The sequence below is a fragment of the Meleagris gallopavo genome, chromosome 5 (assembly GCF_905368555.1).
Source record: "Meleagris gallopavo chromosome 5, MGAL_WU_HG_1.1, whole genome shotgun sequence".
Taxonomy (NCBI): Eukaryota; Metazoa; Chordata; class Aves; order Galliformes; family Phasianidae; genus Meleagris; species Meleagris gallopavo.
Window position 1 is genome coordinate 52,753,639 of NC_139408.1, and position 15,654 is coordinate 52,769,292.

Sequence of the window (15,654 nt, forward strand, 5' to 3'; positions counted from 1 at the left end):
AAGACCTTAAAGATCATTGAGTCCAACCATGACCTAACCATACTACCTAACTCCAACCACCCTCTGCTAAATCATGTCCCTGGGCACCACATCCAGACAATTTTTAAACACATTCGGGGATGGTGACTCAACCACCCCCCCTGGGGAGCCTATTCCAGTGCTTAACAACCCTTTCTGTAAAGAAGCTTTTCCTGATATCCAACCTAAACTTACCCTGGCACAACTTGAGGCCATTTCTCCTCGTCCTGTCATCTGTCACCAGTGAGAAGAGACCAGCCGCGCTCTCACTGTAAGCAGCTTTCAGATATTGGAAAAGAGCAAAGATAGTGTGGGCTTGGGGAGCTGTATGTATATCCACATTGCCCTCAGCTTGTATCTCAGCTGCTGTAACTCCTTCCCCACCCTACTGCACAGTGTGAAGTGTTTCACTGTCACCTTTAAATGTAACAACAAATTCTAATAGCACTTAATATAGGGCTTCTTGTGTCTTATTTAAGTGAGATTGGTACAAGAGGAAGAACACCCACTTTATTAGCTACAATTGCTTACAGACACAAACATGCATTAACACTTTATTTTAGTTTGTGCAATTTACAGTTTTCAGTTGCCTCAGTGCTGCTCAGTGATCAGGAAAAAATTGGAACAGAGAGTTGGGCTTTTGTCCTGGTTGTTTCCCACAAATTCCCTTACACATTATTTAGGCTTAGTCTAGTTTTCTATCTAGTTTATTTCAGCCCTCTTCAGCTTGAGCTTCAGGTAATTGTGTAAAACTGGCATCATAAATATATTTAAAATTTCTTTCTGGTCATCTTCAGATTGAAAGAACAAAAAGGCTGGGATCAAATTGCCACTGTTGATGTTGTTGCACAAGCTTTGTTGCATCTTTGGAACCAAAGAAATTGTGATGGGGGAAGAAAGAAGAAAATTCTTACAAGGTAAAAAACATTTGGGGTAAACACTTTCTGCAGTGACACTTTGAAATGGAAGCAAGAATAAAAAGGCATTTGTGCTCAAGTTTTGGATTTCATTATACAAGTTCTTGCAAAGGGGAAACTAACTAGCAATAGAACTAGAGGGAATGGCCTCAGGTTATGCAAGGGGAGATTCAGATTGGACCTTAGAAAATATTTCTCTGAGAGAGTGGTTGGGTGCTGGAACAGGCTGCCCAGGGAGGTGGTGGAGTCACAGTCCCTGGAAGTATTCAAGAAATGTTTAGATGTACTGAGGGACATGGTTTAGTGGGAAATATTGGTGACAGGTGGACAATTGGACTAGGGGATCTTAGAGGTCTTTTCCATCCTTAGTGATTCTATGATTCTATGATTTTATAATGAGGAGGAGATGCTCTTCTGATGACTCAGTGATGAGTATACTCTGGGTTAATGAAAAATATAAGTTGCTCTAGTCACTGCTAGCTTTGGCTTTGGGCTTTCTTTAATTTAAAAGTTAAGCTGTATCGAATATTTTTCAAATTTCATGGGAACAGATCTTCTAGCTACCAAATGCATGTCCCTTCATTAATCAGTCAGGATACTCCAGGATGGCAGGAAAAACATACGTACATGAACTTGTATGAAACCAGTATCCTGTTTCTACAGTGCTTCCTTCAGCTATGCTGCTAAGGTCTGAAGTGGACTGCCTTCATGTGTGAAGAAATTAGAAAATGTGGGCATAGTTCAGGTCTCCATGCCTACTTGATACTTCCTAAGAAACACAGGGTGAATCCTTAACACTATGTATAAAGGGATGGCAGTTATGTATTAGGAATTCGGTTGCACTGTAGTTCCTTCAGAAAAAATCTATTTCCTGAAGCTTAAGTTGAGAACATCTGAAACATTTATGTCATAATGTAGCAATGGTTCCTGATCTTATTTTAGCAGGCTTTGCTAATACCTTCTTCTGAGCCCTGGACTCTCGGTCGAGTTGTTCTCTATGCTGATGTGACAGTAGTTGAGACTGGAAGGGACTTCTTGAGAATCAGAGTAGTAGAATCATTTAGGTTGGAAAAGACATGGACTGTACAGCAAGGAGAGAGGGTAACACCAACCCCACCTGATTACTTTTTGGTTTAGAATTTACTGAAGACTTTGTATACATGCTAAGTAGCCAGTGAGAGCTAATGTTTATAATGGAAGGAAAAAATATTTTCCTGAACTTACAAGCAAAAATACCTCTCATTACAGGTCTGAAGTCACAAAATTAGTAGATCTCAAATGTTTCTTTACAGCAGAATTAAGAACACAGCAAACAGAAGGTTGCATGATACAAAGGGTACCCATACTGAAACCCATATTGCCATTCAGACTGAATCTGAAAAAGATAATGTTTTTTCTTCTGGTGGCACAGTGCAGTGGCATCCCACATAGAGTCCTGGTGTAGAGCTGATCCTGCTGTGGTATTGCGATGGCGTGCACTGTGAAATCCCAGCCCACCAAAGTCAGTGGGAAACTTGCCATTTGTTCTACGACTGCGTCAATGACTTCTGTTATCACAGGTGATGCAATACCTCTGCCACAGTGATACAAACGTCACAATGCAGGTGCTTGACCCTGTGACATAAAAGCAAACAAGCAGTAACAGAAGAAGCCAGCCAAAGCAAATAAAGAATTATAGAAAAATAAATTACTAAGGGCTTTTTGTATTTTTTTTCGAAGTGTTCTGGGTACAAAGAGAATGTCTGTTTTTCTTAATTAGCTTTGAAGAAGTATTTTAAACTTTTCTTAAGTAGTGAGAAGTATTTTGACTATAGCAGAAGTCCAAAAGAAATGCTTCTCACCCTGCAAGGGGAAAGATCAGTGCTTCTTTCCCCAATGGTGTAGAAATATGAATTATACAAAGAACTGTTAAAACATTATTCTGAGGTATAGATTGGGTTATCAGTCAGCTATGTCCACAGGCATGCTGTTCCTTATGAGCTGAGCCCACTGAAAGGTAAGGAGCCAGTCAAAATCAATCATTTCTGACCCGTTTTTAGACTTAATGAGTATGTCCCACTCTGTAGACCAGATACAGTAGACAATCCATGGTGAAGAAGAGAGCAAGATGAAAATCTGCACAGAATAGAAGGGATGTTTTAAGTTGCATGTAATGCACGTCACAAGCTCATTCTGTCAGTGTTTTTCTACAAAATCCTCACCCTCTCATGACAAACAGCAGCAAAAGTACACACTGAACATGCTCACATAGTAGCAGAGTTCCCAGTGAAGCTCGTGCTTCTCTGAACTTCAGGCACAAAGCTAGCTAAGCCAGACAGCATTTTGCCTGAGGCCTTCAAGCAGCACAAACCTTTTCATGCACACTGTTCTAGATGGAAGGAGTCCATCTAGAAAAGGAAAGCAATGTGAATTCTCCTGTATTATCTTCTTCCCTGACTTTTCAAGATTTTATTGGCAGTGTCATGCCTTGCAAGGGGCAGTTTAGGAAAAAAGTCTATCTTGGAAAAATCTAGATATCCTGTGGGTTTGTTGGACAGTCCTCTGTACCAGCCAAAGAAAAGGGGAAACTTATTAGATGTAAATCGATGGGCCTATAAGTTAAACACAGACCCACCCCTCAAGTTTGTTTTGTTAGTATTTATGGTTTTCATTAACCAGCTGTGTATTCTGCTATTTGTACTAGTATCAAAAGCATTCCTGGAATAAATCTAGTAAAATCCTATATTATAAGGCAAAGCTGCTTCTTGCACCTGGTGCAAGATGAGAAGACTCAGAAGAGTGATTTTCAGGCTCTGTGACCTGCCTTTGGCTTTGGAACAGAATACATGCATTTCCATCTGTATATCTGAGTAATGCATTTTCACTACAGCATGTAGTAAATATACTCCTCTGTGTGCTTATAGCTCGTGTGTCTGGCATCTGAAATACAGAACACAAACTGTGCGGTTAAAGCTGTTGCTTTCACATTTGACGCTAAGGGGAGCTCTTGTAACAGAGAAGATAATGACCTACGTCTTTTAGGGCGCAATGTAAAGCAGGCATTAACATTAGGCTCTCCATCTGGCCTTATTTTGCAAAAGCTAAGTGTGTTTGTCTCATTTAGTAAAAATGGCAGGCAGCTAAAGTTCACACAGCTAGTGAAATAATTGAATGTAAGTGCATGATACTGAGCTCCTGCTTATCCACTGAAGACAAAAGCTTCATTTTTGTCTTTCTAATCTTTAGGTTTCAGCCTAGAAATCAGTCTGGTCCCTTTTACCCTTTGCTTTGTATGAAGTCTAAAATACAGAGTGTGTACTTCATCTGAACGCAAGAATCTGTTATAAAACAGTATCTTATGTATTCCCTGTTATTTTTAACAAAAGAAACAAGATGCTAACATTTTATTCATCCTCTTCTGTTTTCCTACAAGACAGGATAAAGAAAAAAGGAAAGCTAAGACTAGCATAGATATTTTTTGGTTACATAGTTGTGGCCAGCATGCAGCAAAGTCTTTTTGCTCCCTAAAGGAGGGTGAGCCAGGAGCTCACAATCAGGGCAGTGCCTTCACTGATAGGTGACCATGTCCCATCTCATCTGATTATAGTGAGCAGAGCTGGATGCTGTTACACATCCATCCACAGTCCCAGACCATGCAAGTGATGAGCAAGATCCAGGGCTCAAACAGGATTTCAGTCAGGAATAAATAGAGGCAGGGCCATAGAGTCAGTCCAAAATTTATTTAGAGGACAGGCAGATACAGACTGGGAGGCAAATCTACAATTTACATTCATGGGGTCATGCAGGAAACCTGTGGCATAGCTCCAAGATCCATCCAAGAGGCAGAGCTGGAGATAGAACTGGAGATAGACTTGCATATAACATAGCCTGGGCAATATCCTTGCTAAAGATTGGTCTGGACCTAGTGCTCTGACAGCCTCCCTGCCCAGCAAGTGTATCCTCACACCTCACAGACTGGGGCTCAGAAGGGATTTACTGCAACGTGAGCTAATTGCTGTGGTTTTTATAAGGCTGTTTCAGTGGCCACAGATCCAGGACAAGGAGAGGGAACTGCAGATGGGATATGGCATGGATGACTTGGAGTTTGGTCAGGTTTGAGAGAGGGAAATTTTCATGGACTCTATTATCTTTTATACTGTAGTAAACCAATTAGCCCAGTAGTACTTCTCTCCTCTGACCATCCAGGTAGTTTTGAAAAGTGCTGCTCAGTGTAAGTAAGGGCATTACCATCTGGGCCAGATATCTGTATTTGTGAAAGACAGGTCTAGAGCCTGCAATTAACAAGATGTTATGGTTCCTTGTTTAGTAAATACTGCCATCATCATACCTATGTCTCTGCCATTTTCATGTGGGTCTTACACTTCTTATATCTTGTCAGATAGGCGGATAATGGTGTCTGAATGAAATCCTGGTTTGCTCTTTTAGCAGAGGAGAATACCACCTTCAAGAGAAGTTGATTATGTCCTCTCCTGCAGATTTAGTTTTGAAACAGAGAGCTTTGAGCTTTTGTAAACTGAGAGACCTGTATGGCTTTTCAGGCCAAAAACACACTGATCAACTTTATCTGAGAAAGCAGACAGGAAATAACTGGGAGTGACTGATTGAATTTTGAATTCATGGGCTAAAATAGATTGAAACTTCAAAATAATTACAGTAGTGTTAGCAGATTCCTACTTCATCAGTTATGAAACAGCTATGATAAGAATTGACACTTTGTTACCTGGAAACTGTACCAAGCATGGCAAACAAACGCACAGATTGGAACTTGTTAGCATTCACTCTGGTGATTGCTCCAACAGAATAGCAAATAATTGATGGCAGTGAAAACATCTACTGAAGATCATATGAAAAAAAAAGAGGGACGCTCATGCCTATACCTAATCATGAAACCATGGACACTTTAAATGAAACTGTGATTGGTTTTAAGTACCTACTTCTGACACCTGTTTCCATGAGAACAGGAGCAGCAGCTAGAAATGACGTAACCAGAGATCTTGTTCATTGTACAGACACAGAAACTGCAGATATCACACATAAAAGCATTAGGACCAGTCAGTAGAGTGTTTTCAGGAGAAGAAAAAGGTTTACTGATCTCTCAAAGACCCTTAGTATACTTCCAGCAGAACTCCTTAAAACTAACTTCACTGTTACTTTTTAACAAAAACAACAACAAAGATTTTAAAATGCAATTTTTGATTTAAAGGTAAAATGATTAGCAAGGAATAAATTTTATTTTGGAAACCTACACCCCTCAAGCAGCTAATACCATGAGGACTGAAAGAGAAACTGAGTGTAACCACAGTAATGTATGACTCTACTCCTGCAAAACTGCCTGATAAGCATTTATTTGCCTTATATTACATCCTTTTCCTAGTGATATTCCATTGCACATAGTTTTGATTTGGTAATAAAACATCTTTTTATATGTTGCTGAATCATGTTTACTGTGGGCAATTTAAAAAGAACAATCTTAGTTTTGTAGTCTAAATATTTTCTTGGACCAGAAGTGTTTTGGAACAAAAAATCAGGCATATTTTCTAGTTAATTGGGCAGTATTGTAAAGTATCTTTTCAAGAAATACGATGTTATGGCTTTCTCTTGATCAGCATGAATGATGAAGGAAAAGAAGGAGCAGAAGTCAGTGGTTTTCTCCCAAGGAACTTTTATACATGATGGAGTACTATACTTTAGGGTAAGCTGTCTTTCAGATGTCTTTAGAAGTATGGCCATTTGTGCAGTCTATCAAATAGTAACTTTTTTTTCCCCCCCCCAAAGAAAAAACCTGCAATAAAACAATGAACTTAGCCTGGAGGCTGCAGGTAACTTGTGTGCTTGTTACTTTTGCAGAGAGAGATTGGAAAGATTGTAATTGATGCAATTTCTTGCAATAACAAAATGTTCCTGACCTTTTGTTGATCACAAAGCAAATGTACTTTTAGTATATCAAGTAAAATCAAATTTCGCTCCTTTTTCCCTCCTGCTAGCTCTCAAGGATGATGTTATATACTAGGTTGCTTAATAAAAATTTCAACTAAGTAGAATAGGACAGGATGTTGTAGTTGAAGACCCTTGTAGCCACCAAATAGCTACCTCAATTTTCCTATTTCAGCATTTTCCATATTAAAAAATAAGTAAAAGTATATACGTGTGTGAGAGCAAGAAAGCTGTCAGCATGACATCGAAGAGCATAACACTTCAATGCAGGGAGATTTTTCAATGTAAGGATATAGGAAATGGTTCACAGACAATTACTTATGTCAGCTGCCAGGCAGATCCTGCAGGAAATACAAAAAGCCCTGTCAAGAAGTGCTACTACAGGAATAAAGTAGTTATTCTTGTTTGTATATGGGGATTCTATTTAAGCAAGCTTTGTTTGATATAAACCCACGGACAAAATCCTCAGTTTCAGTAAAAGAGGACTGGAGGGTAAAGCAAGAAGAGCACAGTACTTCACAATGGAGATCATTCCTAGTCTGTCCTCCCTTCCCACCTGAGAAATCAATACAATCAAGTTTTATCAGCTGTTCCTGCTTTTCTGCTTCGACTCTGCTATGACTTCTCACACCAAATGACAAGATAGCTGTGAGCAGGCTTAAAAACCTTATTCCAAACATTAATTCTTTAGATTGACTTAGAACTTAGGTAATGATTATACAGAGAACTTAACAACTAATTAAGTTACATTTACAGTGTGGTCTAAAAATTATGTTTGGAAATTTGAGGAGTACTAGACTTCAATAGTACTGTAATATTGAAGAGGCACTAAGAATCTCAGTTTTGTCTACAGATTCTTTCAGACCACTTTATTTTAGTGACTGTAGAAATTATATTAAATGATACTGAATTTTGTAGCTGCCACCTACAATTGGGAAGTGATTTTGCTGCAGATACGGTGCCAAATTGACCATAAAATGGTAGAGCTCAATATCCTAAGGGGAGAGAACAGCTCCACTCTTTGGAAGAGGAGATTTTAGCCTGTTGCGGGAATCTGCTTGGCAGACTTTCATGGGATAAAGTCTTGGCTACAAGAATAGCTCAGGAGAGCTGTCTGAGTTTCAAAGATCATGAAAAATAGTCCATCCACTTGCAAAGGAAATCAAGCAAAGGTGGAAGGAGGCCAGCATGTATGAACAAGGAACTCATGAGGAAAAACAAAAATAGAAAGGGAGCATGAAGAGGTAAAAGCGTGGTCCAGCCTCAACTATTTTGTGATTCTATCTTTTGCAGGTGCTTCTCCTTTTCTATTGTTTTGTTTCTGTTGCATGGCTTCTCTAAAACCAGCTGGTTAACCAAAGAAGTGCCTTAACAAGGAACAAAGTCAGAGTTGGGAACAGACCATAAAAAGATCACTGTTGGCAGTCCTCTCACATTCAGTCCTCGAAAGCTCATGTCAAGTAACTGAAATAAATTGCTGTCTCTGTAACCACTGTTGAGTCACAGTCAAATATCAGTATTTATACACTCAGTAGGGAGAACTAAGTGAAAGAGTCAGAATTGAAAAACTGAAGTCTTAAGTAGAATTGCGTGTTTTTTTCATAAGTGTCAGTTCTACAGCTGCTGTGGTTGATAGCAGTTTGACTATAACTGTGTAACACACGATGCTCTAAATGAAAGGGAACCATGATAGCCTGTTTGAGTCCAGCACACCCATTATCTCATGTTATGGAAGTGCACGGAGCAGCTAAGGGATGTGCAAGTGTATGGGAACTGCTGAATCACGGCCTGAACCTCTGATTGACCACCTGAGGTGAGCAATGAGTCAGCCATGGGAGCACAGGTGAAGATAATTCACCTGTGCTACTGGAAGGGGTGGAGCCTGGCTGCACCTCTCCTAAATCCCAGTTAAGTGCTGACTGCCACTGAAGAGGAATGTCTTCCTGGAGGTCACTCCTTGTGGAGAATATTGTGAGCCTACAACATTGGTAAGCATTTTCTATTTATTATCTTCCTGTTGCAATAATCTTACTTAGCCTAACTTTCCTGTATGTTCACTGATTATATGGCAAGATAACGGGGCTTCAAATAATATAATTCCTGGAGTTACAAGATGTGTATCATTTGGATTTTTCCTGTGCTTACTGCTTGAGCACCATCATGAGTAGTTATAACGGGTAAAAAGTTTTTTCATGATAGATGGTGTCGCAGTATCACTAGGCAGAATTCAGTATTATTTTACAGCAGATGATAAAAGGTTGGAAAGTCTCTTTCGGTAGAAGTTCTAGATTCTTCCTAGAGACTTTATTCTGGGCAGAAGGTTATGCCATTAGGTAGGACTGGGTGCACTTGAGGCATTCTTCTTGTGGTACAGAGCTCTTTACCTGATCACAACCTCTCTTGCCACCTTCCCACTTTGGCAGTGATGTATAATCAGAAATAATAATAGTATCTCTGACCAGGAGGATATTTGAAGAGACAGTATGACTGGGCAGTAATGAATAGAGTCCAGCTAAGTCAGGGAAGGCAGCATGGGTGATATACAAAGATGCTGTCTCATGTACCGTTGGAGTATGGCTACCTCATGATTTTTTATGTTGACTGCTATCACACGTGTTTAAGAAGTATGATGCTATCAAAATATCAGTGGATTGCCTCTCAGTAGTTATGGCTGTGGAAACAGTGTTTGAGCCATACATCTGACTGTTTCCTCTGAGGAGATGCAATTTTAACAACACTGAAATTTTGACACTGTTGAAGCTGTGTCTTAATGACCATTTTCAATTATTTCAATGAAAAAATAACTACTATGGACTGTCATGTAATCTTGTGTCTAATATATAGGATTTTGTACTGTCTTTGTTAAAATCTAGCTGAAAAGATATTCACACTCACAGTCACAAGTAGACTATATTGCAACTTCTTAAAAAGAGAAGTAACTACTCCTTGAAAAGTTTTCCTAACTTAAGCCAGATTTTCTTCCTCTCAGAAGTCAAGAAATATCAAGAAGGTTACAACTGCACATCTCTTGGATATTTGCTTATCCCTAGTATCCCTAGATTCCACTTGCAGCCAGTCTTGTTCTGAAGAGTTCTTATTAATGTTTTATTCTGGATGTCTCTATGAAGAGGGAGAAAGAAGAGTGGAAACAGCCTAGAGAAGAAGCTGAGAAGATGGAGGAAGGTTACCCTTCTATGTGATCTTAATGGTAAGAGGGTAGGATTTCAGCTAAGAAAGGTAAGAGTATTCAACTCCCTCTTTATTTGCAGAGAGGGAAATCATCACAGTGACTTCCACGGCTACATTTTTCATTTCTGCGTTCCTCTGAGCTACCAAAGGAAATAACCTTTTGTCCCCTCTTTCTTGGGGGACACTTGTTTTTGTTGTTGTCTCTGGTCAAATCCACCAGCACTGATTTAATAGGAGATGATGAAGGAGCTTTTATGCCCTTCTCAGCAGTTTCAGCATGTGTGGAGCATGTTTCTGGGACATTGGATGCAATTGGCTTTCAGATAAAATAGTACTCCTTAGTAGTGATAAAGACACTGTGTGCAACTTAGTGCAACTTACCTGCTGTGAGGTTGTGAAGTCTAGTGGCTTAGCTAGTAATGAGGTAAGTGGTGATATTCAGCTGCGAGTTATGTTCAGGTAAAGATAAATTTAAAATCTTCTGCTTCAGCTTTGTACTTATGCAGAATAAACATCCGTAGCAGTATAGAAATGTCCATAATTATCTCTGAACAATTATTAACATCCTTTACAACTCCTACCTGAGGCTGGTTCTTAAAGTGCATGAGTGGGCTCGGCTGTGGGCTACTGCAGCAGGTCTTTTTGTCCATGTAACAGATAGCCAAACGTGCTGACTCTGAGACTGAAATCTCAGTGGATGTGATTGGAATCAACAACTCCTCTCAGAAAAAAAACAGTAGTATTTCCTTTATAAATCCGAAGCAATATTTCTCTTCCCCACTGCTGCTTGAGAAGGTGAACTCTAGCTAAAATAGTGATAGAGTAGTGCTGGCAGAGCAACCATGATTGTTATTGTTTGTTTATATATTTGTTTGTTTTGTGCTGAAAGAAGAGATTCTAGGGAGACATAATACTCTCTTTGAAGCATTGTGTACCTGAGCTCCTCACTGTAACTAGTATGTTCTTGTGCAGCAATTTCCAGCTGGTGAAATGTCTGTCCTTAGAGGAAACATCCTCCCCAGCTGCTCCAGGTCAGTGTAATCAATGGCTTCTTAGAAGGAAAATAATTCCTTTGTTGACTTGCTGTTTACTTGGTATATCCACAAGTACACTAAAGGCTTGTGTAAATAACAAAAGGTGTTTGCTGTTGAATAAGACTAGAATTCCCTTATTGCACTGTATATATTTCAATATTGCTTTCATTCCCCAACTTGAGCCATAAGTAGGAAAGCAAACTGTAGCACTGTCATCAAGTACCTATCTCTTTTAACTACATGATTCACAACATTGGTTGGAGAAGATAGGCATTGTACTCTTGAAAAAGCACTGACTATGCAGGACGGGAAATTTAAAATTAGTGGTGAGGTAAAGTGACTTTACCTAAAGAAATATGCTAAAGGGAAGATGTAGCAGCAGCTGGCTTCATCAAACAACCAGTAACACCAAGTAGAGCTAGGGAATTCTTATTGGCTTCTTCTGACAACTGTCGTTTGGCTGGCGTCACTGTAAAGACCTACGTTATTTAGCAGAGAAGGAAAGCAAGATGTTCTTTTTACACTGATGTAAGAAAAATAGCATTAATTTATGATACCTCAAACTGCTACTGTGCTAAGGGACAGTACTTGCTGTTCTCAACTTCAGCAGGAGGTTACTTTCTCTTGTTGCTGAGCTTTAGCACCCTGGTATTTTCTGACTACTAAGTTATGGGAATATTGGATGATGCTGGAGGGACCTGAAGCTAATTCTGCCATAAAGAACAAAAAGTGTAGATGCTCTTCTTGCCTCAGGCATGAGTAGAACATTCTTTTTTTACCTTGTGAAACAAAAAGTTGAAAGGTAATGAAATATAAAAGGATTTTTATATTAGAAAATAAAAATAACATACACAGTGTAATAAGCAGGAAAAGTGATTGCATTTTTCTTAAGTGAACTTGGTATTACTCTATAGTGACCATTTTCACAGCCCAAGAAATAACGCCTTGATGTGATTTCTGTACTGTTGAGAGAGATGAAACTATACTGACCATGCAGAATACTGAAAATAACAATATTATTTTCCTAGAGACATCCAAAATATTTCCCAAGGTCTAATTCTACAAACTTCCTCAAAAGAGGGGAGGGGGAAAAAAAGCATGGAACTGAAACTCCATTTCCTCCAAGGACAAGACTGAAACTAGCAGAACCTGCTTTGGTTGGCTGCACTCCTAAGCAACAGCTGCATGACTGAGTGATACAATACCAGCCAAAAAAATGACGCAGTAAATCTGTGCAATGAAGATTCCAGAAATGTGCAAGCATAGAATAGTTTGGCATGGATCTCTCTAATTTAAATTGGCATTTCCTTTAAGATTTATAGGGAATCTTCAAATGTAGAATGTTGCATCTTCCATTGTAGCACTGGATACAGTGCTTTTCATTTAATTCTGCAGTATAAATTTCATCCAACAGGAGGATTTCAAGTGCTTCAGCAAAATATGGTGTATCTGTATGTATTTTTCAGAAGTCTGTTTCTGATATCTATTTAATGTTAGCATTTGGGCAGATTTGAACTGCCCCTTTGCCCTGTGCTGTTGAGAGAAAAGAAAGGGGAAAGTTGCGTAGAGTATGTGAATCTTTAGTGAAGCTTCCTTCACAGAAGATCCCCAAGTATTTTTGGAAGGCTTGTAGAGGTCTACAGAAGTAGTATCTGGAAAGATGGTCAGTTCGAGAACAGAACAAATACCTGCAGACCATGAAATAGAGAAGGACAAAGACAGTGTATGTTGGAAGCAGTGACTAATGAACTGCATGTGGCTAAAAGAACACTTGAAGAAATAGCAAAACAAGGTTTAAAAAAAAAAAAAAAAGAGAGGCAGGTACTTTTTGTCTGCCTATTGCCATTAAAGCAAATCATTAAGGTCTCTTAAGAGACTCTTTAAAAAGCTTATTAAACAGTTTTTGGATGCTCTAGATCATAGAAGTTGACTCTCTGCTCATATGACGATAGCTTAAGCAGTTTTTGAGAGACTTCTTCAGCAATCTGAAGGAATGATTTTTTGGCACAAAGATGGATACACAATACATTCCAGAAGAAAATTACTGTTTGTTAGAGAGGAATCATGATAAGTGTATTGCTCCTTTGAAAGGAACAATTAGGGGTTTTTTTATCCAGAGTTTTAAAAAATGGACAAAAAATATTTTTGAGGTTTAACTAAAAACCATCTTGAGTTGGGTATGATTTAATTCTAAAGATTAGTCTGGTTACTTCACATCAATTCTGCTATGAGCATATTGCTGAGAATATATCTACATTCACTGGTTCACTGCAGCTTGTGGGCCTCACAGAATGTTATGAGTATATGAGCACATAAACTCAATGATTGCATCAGTTATAAAAAATTGAAGTGACTTAAAGAATAGATTAAAACATCCAGGTAACTTTCAAAGCTTTTTTTTTTCCTTTTGAATGTCAGCTTTCCTAAATGTCAGGAAATATGTTCGCTAAAACAAGAAGTGGAATGGTATGGACACTATTTTCAAGCTGGGTTCTGTATCTGGCTTCGTTCTTAATTGCAATACAGAGAGTAGTTCTCTTATTTTTAATTTCTTTAGATCAAATTTGCAGGTGTTCAAAATATCATGGAAGTTGTAAGGTAAATACAGGTTCGCTTCCTGAGGAGCCTACACACACAAAGACTGACCAACTATTGAAGAAATATATAAGTAGGATTATTAGAATGTCTTTTTTTTTTCTCATTGTTCTGCCCATGTTCAATGTTACGATTTTTCTGTAGTAACACTAAGCTATTTGTTGTATGCCATCTTTCTAACCTTATCCTTTTTGCTGCATATAGGAGTGTTAGAGAGAGATTCTAAGAATAACCAAGAAAGTAAATCTGGAGGAAAAAATTTAATAGGAATATGTGTAGTTGTGGATCATATCTGATGAAATGTTATATGGGAGAAAACAGAGAAGGGAACTCAGAACCCAGAATCAGGAAATTGTGCCACCTTTTTTTCTAAACTTTTCCTTCTGTCTGCCTGCCCAGATCTATCATTTGAAAGATTTCTCAAAACTGCAGGTAATGAGGTTACTGTCCACATCAGTCTGTCCTGAAAGTCTGTGAGCTTTCTTTAGGATTGTTAGGTAGTCAATTAGATTGAATCCTAGCTATGTTGAATCTGAGCACCTTATAGTGGAAGAAGAAAAACTATTCCAAAAGAAGAGTAGCTAAGCTGGAAAGAGAAGCTCTTAAAATAACTCACGGTAGTTAATTTTATCCCATAGGTTCTCACTGTTTATAGCTGGTGAGGAATGAGTAAGCCATGAAGAGAGAAATTAATCTCAGGAACTTGAAATTCTAATTACATTCCATTAATTTGCTGGCACTGTCTTTCATTTAGCAATTGTCTTGCAAAAATTCCACAGTTGTGCCCCTCTGCCATCTTACAGAGATATTTTAAGTAGACTCCATGCTACCTTCTGTTACGTGATCTCTGTTTCAAACATTTGGACCAAATCAGTCATTTCCGATGCTTCAAGAATATATGCCTCGAATATCTGCAATGGTGGATAATAAAAGTTGCAGTAGGAGAAGTATTTGCTTCTTGTGTAACATGACTTGATTATTTTGATCCAGGGCAGTACAGTCAGTAATAATCACAGTGAGAGCTACATATGCTTGTAGGCTTTCTGAAACTGTTGGAGAACTACTTTCATGCTTTCGACTTACAAATGTATAGCCTTCAGACTCCTAACACTTCTTGGTAGGCTTTACTCCAGTAACCTAGCTTAATGTAATGTATTCATTAATAATTGTATTCTTTCCGTGTATGACAAATTTTAGAGCATTGAATTGAAAGCATATTATGAACATAGAATATTTATTTCCTTTAATCCACTTAAAGTACAAGGTGTGAAAAGGTTGTTTGAGGAGTTGTTAATACAGTGCTTATCTTGTAGATGTGTAGATTCATAGGTTTATTTGGAAGTACAGTTTTTACTCCCTTGCTTATTGCATTTTGTCCTGAAACTGGGTTCATCTGGTGCTGTAATCTTTCATTTTGGAGGATGGGTGATAAAAGGCAAACAGTATTCAGAAAATAACACACCTCCTTCTCCTCCCTGTTTATCTGCAATTTCAAGACTCCCACTCCATTATATTTGGACAATAGTAGAAGATGAATTGATGACAAGAGACCAGTTGCCATCCAAAAAAAGCTTTGGCAAACATCTAGGTGAATGTTTTTTGCATTGTCCTTCTTTCTCATCTTTCTCATCTATCTGCAGCTTAATGATGGATGCAAGAGATGAAAAATTGTTTCCAAGAGTTTGGGAGCAAAATTTTATTTCTCATAATAAGAAATAAAATGTTCAGTATTTCTGTATCACTGCTCTTCATAATACTTCTGAGCACATGACATGTTGGATGAAAAGTAGCCAGTTTCTGTAGTTGTAAACGTACCAGAGAACTTCAAGTTTATTATTAGGAGGAGAAATAAAAGCCAGGAAGTGCTAGACTTTGTGCAAGTTCTCATTTATTATTCATGACTATTATCATCTTATCCACTGGAATTTTATTACAGAACATGCCTTAGGCTTTGCTTCAGAGAAATC

The 15,654-nt window shown here is 38.5% G+C and overlaps 1 protein-coding gene across 1 annotated transcript in view; it reads left to right on the forward strand.

Annotated features, from left to right (window-relative positions):
- The first annotated feature begins 8,452 nt into the window (after window positions 1-8,452).
- ESR2 (estrogen receptor 2) overlaps window positions 8,453-15,654 on the forward strand; it is a 61,494-nt gene continuing 54,292 nt past the window's right edge. Inside the window, exons 1-2 of the mRNA XM_085225788.1 lie at window positions 8,453-8,857; window positions 9,998-10,077. The gene's annotated coding sequence lies outside the window, so the exon portion shown is untranslated. The remainder of the gene's footprint in view (window positions 8,858-9,997; window positions 10,078-15,654) is intronic.